This window comes from Medicago truncatula, chromosome 4, assembly GCF_003473485.1.
Source record: "Medicago truncatula cultivar Jemalong A17 chromosome 4, MtrunA17r5.0-ANR, whole genome shotgun sequence".
NCBI lineage: Eukaryota > Viridiplantae > Streptophyta > Magnoliopsida > Fabales > Fabaceae > Medicago > Medicago truncatula.
In genome coordinates, this window is record NC_053045.1 from 18,640,288 (window position 1) to 18,652,648 (window position 12,361).

The following is a 12,361-nucleotide window of genomic DNA, read 5'->3' on the forward strand; positions in this document are numbered from 1 at the left end:
AATATCTATTGACTACATTTTTTTTTTTGGGTTAATTAAGTTTTTTATTCCTATAAATATTCACAGTTCTGTTTTTAATCCTTATAAAATGAAATCATACTTTTTAGTCCCTATAAAAATTTTCATCAACATTTTTAGTCCCTATAAAAAATTTTCATCAACATTTTTAGTCCCTATAAAATTTTTCCATCAACATTTTTGGTCCCTAAAATGCTTAAGAAAAATGTCACAGGGATCAAAAAGTGTGATTTTATTTTGTAGGGACTAAAAGCAAAACTGTGAATATTTATAGGGACTAAAAACTTAATTAACCCTTTTTTTTTTTTTTTTTTTTTAAGTAGTTTAGTTTGGGAACCAGAAATTCAATGAGTGTCTTTTACTTACAAGCACCTCAACCTATTAAAGACCACATGTAAAGCTCTAGTCGTTGTTTTATTTATTTTAATTTATTTAGAGTCTTATATGTGATTTTAAATAATATTAGTGATGCTATGTGGTGTGATATATTTTATTATATGGTTGGTTTTGATATTAATTTAATTAGGTGAAAAATAACTATTATTTTGGGGGTTGGGGAGTTAATTAGAATTTATTAGAATTAATGGGGAGTTAAGTGAAATAAAGGGAGTTAAGTAAAGGGCAGTTAGGAAAAGAGAAGTCAGAAAGCAGTTTACGTGAAAACAGTCAAGTTGGGAGAAAAAGGGAGAGACAGCAAGTAGAACCAAGGGAATCCGAATTGTTGTGCATTTGTGCTTCTGAATTAAGGTAAGGGTGAGGTTTGCTTCTGTAGTATAGATTCTAAGTTCTGATTTTGATTTAACAGAGTTATGGTAGAATTGGGAATTTTGGGTTATGATGAAATTGTTGAGTTTAGAGTGTGAAATTGATGTTCTGATGTTAGAATTAGGTTCTGGTTGTAGACAACACTTAGTTTTGCATCTGTAAACTAATTTGGGGAGTGAATTGAAGAAAAATGGGATTTTGGGGAAAAACCTGCATTCTGCCCGTACAGAAGTTCATCGCTCGCCTCGCGAGTAGCTTGTGCTCGCCTCGCGAGAGAGCAACTTCATGGCTCGCCTCATGAGCAGAACAACTCGCCGTGGCGAGTAACCCAGTATAAAACATGATTTTTGAATTGTTGTTATAAGGTATTAGGAGGATAGTTTTGAGTACCTAGATGATTTTAGAGAGATCTGGGACAATTTTCAGATTAAAAACATGATTAGGGAACCTTAAAATGAAGATTTAGTGAGAAAAATGACAAAACTCCCGAGAGCAACCTTTCCCAGCTCGCCTTGAGCTCGCCTCAGCGAGTGACGTTTTTTGTGTGCTCGCCATGGCGAGTAGGAGTGCTCGCGAGGCGAGTAGCCCAGAATCAGAGATGTTTATTATGTGTTGACTATTGTTGAATGATGTTGATGTTTGGGCATAATTGTGATTAATTGTGCATCTTCCTAGATTGCTGGATTACTGATTGATGATATTGTTGATGGCTGTAATGTATGTTGTATTTACTAAATCATACATGTTGTATAAACTCGGAGTCATATGAAAATGTATGCATGGTCAAGTTGTATGTAGATATACAAAAGTGGGTCCATTGCATATGCATAAACAGCGGGAGGACTCATGTCCTGGAGCACTTGTTGTTCACAGCGGTGAGGACTTATGTCCTGATGAATGCTTTAACCATTCAAAAGCGGTGAGGGCTTCGGTCCTGTTTTGGTACCACATGCATGATTGCATTTATTGAGGGGTCTTAGTGGTGTCGTCATGTCATGCATGAGTCTTTGTTGTTGGTTGCATTGCCATATTGAAGATGATGTTTGTAACACCCCGTTTCCCAAAATCAATTTAATTATAATTATAAAAATCAGAGTTCGACACCAAACGGCATGTCACACCACTATACAAAATTTCTTAAATAGGATAAAACTATTTAACAACATCTTTCATAAAACTCCATTAATTTGCAGCGGAATATTTTTCAAAATTAAACTCCATTATCCAACAATAAATCTTGGCACTAGGCCTCAACATAATAGTTCAACAATAAACAAAGGCTACATTAACTTGTTCCAAAAATTGATACATAGGTAGAAATTAAACTATAAATCCCATCCCACGTATCAGAGTCCTAGACACTTTGAGCCACCACCAACTACTCAGGATCACCTGCAAGTTACCCATAGGAAGGGCAACATTTTCAAGCAGAAGGGGTGAGATTCACAACAAAATACAGGTAAAGAATGCATCAATTGAATCTAACACCCTATCAGATAATTCATCAACAATATTATATAAATATCATCATTTTCACTTATCATCAACAATATTAATTTAAAACCCTCTCAACAACATATGCAACCCATCACCACTCCACTAAGACTCCTCTAAACATCCATGCATGTGGTACCAAAAATCAGGGCCGTGACCCACACCGCTGTCGAATGGTTAAAGCATTCTCATCAGGACATAAGTCCTCACCACTAACACCACTTTGAGTAACTAGTACTCCGCCACTTTGAACGACCGAGCGTTCCAGAGCCGAAGCTCTCCCACTGTTATGTTTATGCAACTAATCCCCTTGAGTATATCTACATACCAACCAATCTAACATATACATATATATGATTCACCATCCAATTTACAACATTTAAGTGAATTTTAATTAAATACAACATACATTCAGTCAGCATCTATTCATCACAACCAACCAGGACATCCAGGGAAATATATATCAACATACAAGCCATGCTTAATTCAACAATATAAACCATCCAAACAACAACAGAAATCAAACCAACAAAATACTGGGCAGCTCGCCTCGCGAGCACATCTTCTTGCTATGGCGAGCTCAGGAAATCAGGTACTCGCCATGGCGAGTTCGAGGCGAACTCGAGGCGAACAGAAATATGGTGCTCTCGGGAAAAATGATATTTTTCTCACTCAAACCTCAATTCTAAGCTCCCTAATCATCTTTTAAACCTAAAACTTGCTCTAGTCCTCTTAAAAATCCTCTAGGCACATGAAACTACCCAAGATACGGCTTATAACAACATTTTAAAAATCCAGATTTTCACAAGGCTACTCGCCATGGCGAGTTGTATCGCTCGCGAGGCGAGCGATGAAGTTGTTCACTCGCTAAGGCGAGCATAGGCTACTCGCGAGGCGAGCGATGAACTTCTGTACGGGCAGAATGCAGATTTTTCCCAAAAATCCCATTTTTCCTCAATTCACTCCCCAAATTAGTTTACAGATATGCAATGAAAGGTTTTATGCACTCAGAACCCATTTCTAACCCCAATTCAATGATTCCTACACTCAGAACCCATTAATCAACAAAAACCTAACTTCTCCTAATTCTCACATAAACCTGTTAGAACAAAATCAGAATTCAGAACCTATAAGATTGCGGTAAACCTCACCCTTACCTTAGAATTGCAGAAATAACACAGCAGAAATCGGTTCCTAAGTTCCTCTCCCTTGCTCTTGGCTTTCTCCCAAACTTGTCTGTTTTCACGTAAAACGTTTCTCTGGTTTTTCCTTTCTTAACTCCCAACTTGTAACTCCCCTAATTAGCAAATAACTCCCCACTAACTATATTAATTATAACATAACCCCCCAAACCCTAATTAATTATATTCTCCACTATTATAATTATTTAATAAAATAAATCATATGATAAATATATATACACCACATAAATCACCAAAAACCATATAAATAACACCACATAATCAAAAATAATTAAATAATGATTAGAGCGTTACAACTCTCCCCAAATTACTGAATTTCGTCCTCGAAATCTTACCTCAAACAAACAACTCAGGATATGAATCCCTCATCTTACTTTCCAGCTCCCAAGTCAAACTTTCACCAGTCGCTCCGCCCCAAACGACTCTCACCAAGGGTATTTCCTTGCCCCTCAATGCCTTCACTTTCCGATCATCGATCCTCACCGGCAAAGTCTCAACTGTGAGATTGTCCCTAACCTGCACATCATCTCTCGGAATAACATGCGAAGGATCTGCTACATACTTCCGGAGTTGTGACACGTGAAATACATCATGCAAGTTCGATAGATGTGGTGGCAAGCCAACTCTATATGCCACCGTCCCGATCCTCTCTGAAATCTGATACGGACCAATGAACTTCGGAGTCAACTTCCTCGATTTCAAAGCACGTCCTACACCCGTCATCGGAGTAACTCTTAGAAATACATGATCACCCTCTTGAAACTCAAGGGCCTTTCTCCGCTTGTCATGGTAGCTCTTCTGTCGACTCTGCGACGCTTTCATCTTCTCTCTGATCATCTTGACTTTTTCTGTAGTCTCCTGAACGAAATCCGATCCCAACACAACACTCTCTCCTGACTCAAACCAACACAACGGAGTCATGCACCTTCGACCATACAAAGCTTCGAATGGTGCCATTCCTATACTCGAATGGTAACTGTTGTTGTAGGTGAACTCTATCAATGGTAGGTGACTATCCCAAGCTCCACCCTGTTCAAGCACACACACTCTCAACAAGTCTTCCAATGATTGGATCGTCCTCTCCGACTGACCATCTGTCTGAGGATGATAAGCCGAACTCAGTCTCAATTTCGAACCCAGAGCGTCCTGTAAACTCTTCCAGAACCTAGAAGTGAACCTCGGATCTCTATCCGACACAATGCTCGAAGGAACTCCATGTAGCTTCACAACACTATGTATATAAATCTCAGCCAACTGAGCTACTGGATAACTGATGTTGATAGGAATAAAATGTGCCGACTTCGTCAACCTATCAACCACAACCCAAATCGAATCATGTCCCCTCGGAGTGTTTGGTAAACTTGTCACAAAATCCATAGAAATGTTATCCCATTTCCACTCTGGTACATCCAACGGTGTCAACAATCCTGCAGGTTTCTGATGCTCAACCTTAGACTTCTGGCAAGTTAAACATGCATACACAAAATGAGCGACATCTCGCTTCAACCCAGACCACCAAAACAGCTTTTTCAAATCATGATACATCTTCGTAGCTCCCGGATGAATGCTCAAGCTACTCTTGTGACTTTCCTCTAGGATTAACTTTTTCATTTCTTCATTATCAGGAATACAAATTCTACCTCTGAATCTCAACACACCCTGATCATCAACCTTGAAGTCACTATCTTCAATGCCATTACCAGCAACCATCAGATCAACCAACTTGACATCCACCTGCTGTGCTTCTCGGATACTACTTAGAAAATCACTGTTAATCTTTAGCATCCCCAACTGTACGCTTTGAGACGACAACTCACATACCAAACTCATGTCTCTAAACTGTTCCAGCAAATCGAATTCTTTTATCATCATAGCAGACATATGCAGTGTCTTCCTGCTCAATGCATCAGCGACTACATTAGCTTTTCCCGGATGGTAATTCAACCCGAAATCATAATCTTTTAACAGCTCAAGCCATCTCCTCTGCCTCATATTCAATTCCTTCTGATCAAACAAATATTTCAAGCTCTTGTGGTCACTGAACACTTCAAATCTGGAACCATACAAGTAGTGTCTCCAAATTTTCAAAACAAAAACCACCGCAGCTAACTCCAAATCGTGAGTGGGATAATTCTTTTCATGTACCCTCAATTGCCTAGAAGCATACGCTACCACCTTGCCATCTTGCATTAAAACACCTCCTAAACCCAGCTTAGACACATCACAGTAAACAACGAATGGCTCTTCAGGCTTAGGTAAGATCAAAATAGGAGCAGTTGTCAATCTTTTCTTTAATTCATTGAAACTGCTCTCACACTGAGCATCCCACACAAAGGACTTACCCTTACAGGTTAACTGAGTCAACGGCAATGCTAACTTTGAAAATCCTTCTATAAATCTGCGGTAATAACCAGCCAAACCCAAGAAGCTTCTGATTTCAGTCACCGACTTCGGAGTCTCCCATTGTGATACTGCATCAACTTTTGATGGATCAACCGCTATACCATCACCAGAAATAATATGACCAAGGAAACTCACTTCACTTAGCCAAAACTCACATTTCGACAATTTGGCATACAACTTATTTTCTTTCAACACTTGCAATACAATTCTCAGGTGTTCTGCATGCTCTTCTTCAGTCTTTGAATAAATCAGAATATCATCAATAAATACCACCACGAATTTATCCAGAAAGGCATGAAAAATTCGATTCATATACTCCATGAACACACCGGGCGCGTTAGTAACACCGAAAGGCATCACTTTGTATTCGTAATGACCGTATCGTGTCCTAAAGGCCGTCTTCTGCATATCCTCATCTTTCACCTTAATTTGATGGTAACCTGACCTCAAGTCAATCTTACTGAACACCTTTGCACCCACTAGCTGGTCCATCAAGTCATCAATCCTCGGAAGCGGATATCTATTCTTAATTGTAACTTTGTTCAATTGACGATAGTCAATGCACAACCTCATACTACCATCCTTTTTCTTCACCAACAACACAGGCGCTCCCCACGGTGAAACACTGGGTCTAACAAACTTCTTATCAAGCAAATCTTCCAACTGTTTCTTCAATTCAGCTAACTCAGAAGCTGACATACGGTACGGTGCCATCGACACCGGCTTTGTTCCAGGAACAAGGTCAATTGAAAACTCTACCTCCCTCTCTGGTGGCACATCGGGAATCTCATCAGGGAACACCTCCGGAAACTCATTCACCACTGCTAGTTTGTCAATCACAGCTTGGTTTTCTAACGACAGATATGCCATTAGAGAATACATCAGAATTCCATCACGTTCCAACTGCTTCATTTGCTTCGTATTCAAAAACTCAACTTCACTCTCTTCTTCGGCGGAAGAAAAATGTACCGTCTTACTAAAACAGTTGATATGAACGCGGTTATACTCTAACCAATTCATCCCAAAAATAACATCCATTCCCGTCAACGGCAAACAAACTAAGTCTACTTCAAAATCTCTACCAAACATAGAAATTGGACACCTCAAGCAAACAAGAGAAGTAGTCACGGAACCCTTAGCTGGAGTTTCAACAACCATTTCTCCTTTCATGTCAGACACAATCAAACCCAACCTATATGCACTTTCTAAAGCAATGAAACAATGAGTAGCACCAGTGTCTATAATAGCAATTAAAGGAGTACTATTAAAGAAACAAGTACCTCTTATGAGACGGTCCTCATTAGCAGTCTGTGTACCAGTCAAAGCAAAAACTTTTCCACCAACTCTAACCTTCTTCGGCTGTGTGCACTGAGTACTGATGTGACCCTCTTCATTACAATTATAGCATACAACATCACCGCGCTTGCAATCGGCTAGCATGTGACCCTTCTGTCCACACCTGAAGCACTTCTTCTCATCCTTGGTACAAACGTTACTCTTGTGACCTTTCTCGCCACACTTAAAACACACTATCTCAGTAGGAGCATCCCTCTTACTCGGCCTCCTCTCATCATTAAGTCTCTGTTTACCCTTGTCAGCAGGGGCACTATACGGTTTAGGACGACTCTGATGCCCTTTACCTCTTCGCTCACTCATCACCTTATAATGAGCTTTGGTGTCCTCCTCGTAGATCCTACAGCGACTTACCAAATCAGAGAAAATTCTAATCTGTTGGTATCCTATAGCCCTCTTGATGTCAGCTCTCAAGCCATTTTCAAACTTTATGCATTTGGAGAATTCGGCTGTCTCCGGAGCATAATGGGGGTAGAACTTTGCAAGCTCCACAAATTTTGCAGCATACTCAACAACAGACATATCACCCTGCTTCAACTCCAGAAATTCGATCTCCTTCCTACCTCGGACATCTTCCGGAAAGTACCTGTTCAGAAATTCCCTCCTGAACACTGCCCAGGTCACTACAGCTCCATTCTGTTCCAACACTGGTAGCAAACTTACCCACCAGTCATCTGCCTCCTCAGCCAACATGTGTGTCCCGAACCGCACCTTTTGCACTTCAGAGCACTGCATGACTCTGAAAATCCTCTCCACTTCCTTCAACCATGACTGGGCGCCATCTGGATCATACCTTCCTTTGAATGTTAGGGGATGATTCCTCAAAAAGGTCTCCAGCATCCTCACTTCCCCATTACCAGCTTGCGGTTGCTGTTGAACAGCTTGAGCTACGGCCTCAAGTGCAGCAGCAATAGCAGCATCGTTCCTACCAGCCATCTTAAGATTCTACATAATGAGCAACAATTCAGAACAACAACAACAACAACGACATCACAACAATATTAGAGTTGACACTCTATCCTAGGTGGCTCAACACGACTCTACTACTTCGCCGGACGGACCAACCTGCTCTGATACCAATTGTAACACCCCGTTTCCCAAAATCAATTTAATTATAATTATAAAAATCAGAGTTCGACACCAAACGGAATGTCACACCACTATACAAAATTTCTTAAATAGGATAAAACTATTTAACAACATCTTTCATAAAACTCCATTAATTTGCAGCGGAATATTTTTCAAAATTAAACTCCATTATCCAACAATAAATCTTGGCACTAGGCCTCAACATAAACAAAGGCTACATTAACTTGTTCCAAAAATTGATACATAGGTAGAAATTAAACTATAAATCCCATCCCACGTATCAGAGTCCTAGACACTTTGAGCCACCACCAACTACTCAGGATCACCTGCAAGTTACCCATAGGAAGGGCAACATTTTCAAGCAGAAGGGGTGAGATTCACAACAAAATACAGGTAAAGAATGCATCAATTGAATCTAACACCCTATCAGATAATTCATCAACAATATTATATAAATATCATCATTTTCACTTATCATCAACAATATTAATTTAAAACCCTCTCAACAACATATGCAACCCATCACCACTCCACTAAGACTCCTCTAAACATCCATGCATGTGGTACCAAAAATCAGGGCCGTGACCCACACCGCTGTCGAATGGTTAAAGCATTCTCATCAGGACATAAGTCCTCACCACTAACACCACTTTGAGTAACTAGTACTCCACCACTTTGAACGACCGAGCGTTCCAGAGCCGAAGCTCTCCTACTGTTATGTTTATGCAACTAATCCCCTTGAGTATATCTACATACCAACCAATCTAACATATACATATATATGATTCACCATCCAATTTACAACATTTAAGTGAATTTTAATTAAATACAACATACATTCAGTCAGCATCTATTCATCACAACCAACCAGGACATCCAGGGAAATATATATCAACATACAAGCCATGCTTAATTCAACAATATAAACCATCCAAACAACAACAGAAATCAAACCAACAAAATACTGGGCAGCTCGCCTCGCGAGCACATCTTCTCGCTATGGCAAGCTCAGGAAATCAGGTACTCGCCATGGCGAGTTCGAGGCGAACTCGAGGCGAACAAAAATATGGTGCTCTCGGGAAAAATGATATTTTTCTCACTCAAACCTCAATTCTAAGCTCCCTAATCATCTTTTAAACCTAAAACTTGCTCTAGTCCTCTTAAAAATCCTCTAGGCACATGAAACTACCCAAGATACGGCTTATAACAACATTTTAAAAATCCAGATTTTCACAAGGCTACTCGCCATGGCGAGTTGTATCACTCGCGAGGCGAGCGATGAAGTTGTTCACTCGCTAAGGCGAGCATAGGCTACTCGCGAGGCGAGCGATGAACTTCTGTACGGGCAGAATGCAGATTTTTCCCAAAAATCCCATTTTTCCTCAATTCACTCCCCAAATTAGTTTACAGATATGCAATGAAAGGTTTTATGCACTCAGAACCCATTTCTAACCCCAATTCAACGATTCCTACACTCAGAACCCATTAATCAACAAAAACCTAACTTCTCCTCATTCTCACATAAACCTGTTAGAACAAAATCAGAATTCAGAACCTATAAGATTGCGGTAAACCTCACCCTTACCTTAGAATTGCAGAAATAACACAGCAGAAATCGGTTCCTAAGTTCCTCTCCCTTGCTCTTGGCTTTCTCCCAAACTTGTCTGTTTTCACGTAAAACGTTTCTCTGGTTTTTCCTTTCTTAACTCCCAACTTGTAACTCCCCTAATTAGCAAATAACTCTCCACTAACTATATTAATTATAACATAACCCCCCAAACCCTAATTAATTATATTCTCCACTATTATAATTATTTAATAAAATAAATCATATAATAAATATATATACACCACATAAATCACCAAAAACCATATAAATAACACCACATAATCAAAAATAATTAAATAATGATTAGAGCGTTACAATGTTGTTGCTTTGTGAAATATATATTTATATTTACAAGATGATGAATTGATGTTTAATAGGGTGTTAGATTCAATTGATGAATTTATTATCTATAATTATTGTTGTGAATCTCACCCCTTCTGCTTGAAAATGTTGTCCTTCCTTTGGATAATGTAACACCCCGTTTCCCAAAATCACTTTAATAATAAATATAATATCACAGTTAATCACCAAACGGCATGTCACACAACTTTTCAAAATTTCATAAATAGAATATAACTATTTAATAAACATCCTACACAAAACTTCATTAATTTGCAGCGGAATATTCTTAACATTAAACACCATTATCCAACAATAAATCTTGGCACAAAGGCCTCAACACAATAATTCAATAATTAACAAAAGGGCTACATCAGCATGTTCCAAAATTTGATACATAGGAAGAAATTAAACAATAAATCCCATCCCACGTATCAGAGCCCTAGACATTTTGAGCCACCACCAACTACTCAGGATCACCTGCAAGTTACCCATAGGAAGGGCAACATTTTCAAGCAGAAGGGGTGAGATTCACAACAAAAATATAGATAAAGAATGCATCATTTGAATCTAACACCATATCATATAATTCATCAACAATATATAAATATCTTCATTTTCACATATCATCAACAACGGTAATTAGTAACCCACTCAACGACTCATGCAACTCATCACCACTCCTTTAAGACTCCTCTGACAACACCCATGCATGTGGTACCAAAATCAGGACCGTAGCCCTCACCGCTGTAGAATGGTTAAAGCATTCATTTTCAGGACATAAGTCCTCACCACTAACACCACTTTGAGCAACTAGTGCTCCACCACTTTGAACGATAAGGCGTTCCAGAGCCGAAGCTCTCCCACTGTTATGCTTATGCAACTGACCCACTTGTGTATATCTACATACAACCCAACCTATGCATTTATATGTATATGACTCACCACTCCAATTTACAACTTTCATGTATAACTTAATTAAATAAAAGCATACATCCAGCCAGCATCCATTCATCACAACCAATTTAGAACATCCAGAAAAATACACCAATATAATAGCCATGCTTAATCACCAAGGCAGTTCAACCATCAACAACAGAAAACCAAACCAACAAAATACTGGGCAGCTCGCCTCGCGAGTACATCTGCTCGCTATGGCGAGCTCAGGAAATAAGGTACTCGACGAGGCGAACTCGAGTCGAACAGAAATATGGTGCTCTCGGGAAAAATGACATTTTTCTCACTCAAACCTCAATTTTAAGCTCCCTAATCATCTTTTTAACCTAAAACTTGCTCCAGTCATCATTAAAATCATCTAGGTACATAATACTACCCAAATTACGGCTTGTAACAACACTTCAAAAATCCAGATTTTCTCAAGCGTACTCGCCATGGCGAGTTGTCTCACTCGCGAGGCGAGCGATGAAGTTGCTCACTCGCCTTGGCGAGCAAGGCTACTCGCGAGGCGAGCGATGAACTTCTGTACGGGCAGAATGCAGGTTTTTTCCAAAAATCCCATTTTCGTCCAATTCACTCCCCAAATCAGTTTACAGATATGCAATGAAAGGTTATATGCACTCAGAACCCATTTCTAACATCAAAACACAATCCCTACTCTCTAAACTCATTAATTTAACAAAACCTAACTTCTCCCCAATTCTGACATAAACCTGTTAAAACAAAATCAGAATCCAGAACCTATACAATTGCGGTAAACCTCACCCTTACCTTAGAATTGCAGAAATAACACAGCAGAAATCGGTTCCTAAGCTCCTCTCCCTTGCTCTTGGTTTTTCTCCCAAAACTTGTCTGTTTCACGTAAAAACGTTTCTCTGGTTTTTCTTTTCTTAACTTCCAAAATGTAACTCCGTTAATTAGCAATTAACTCCCCACTAACTATATCAATTATAACATAACCCCCAAAACTCTAATCAATTATATTCTCCACTTATTCTAATTATTAATAAAGTAAATCATATAATAAATATATATACACCACATAAATCACCAAAACCCATATAAATAACTCCACATCATCAAAAATAATAAAATAACGATTAGAGCGTTACAACTCTCCCCAAATCACAGA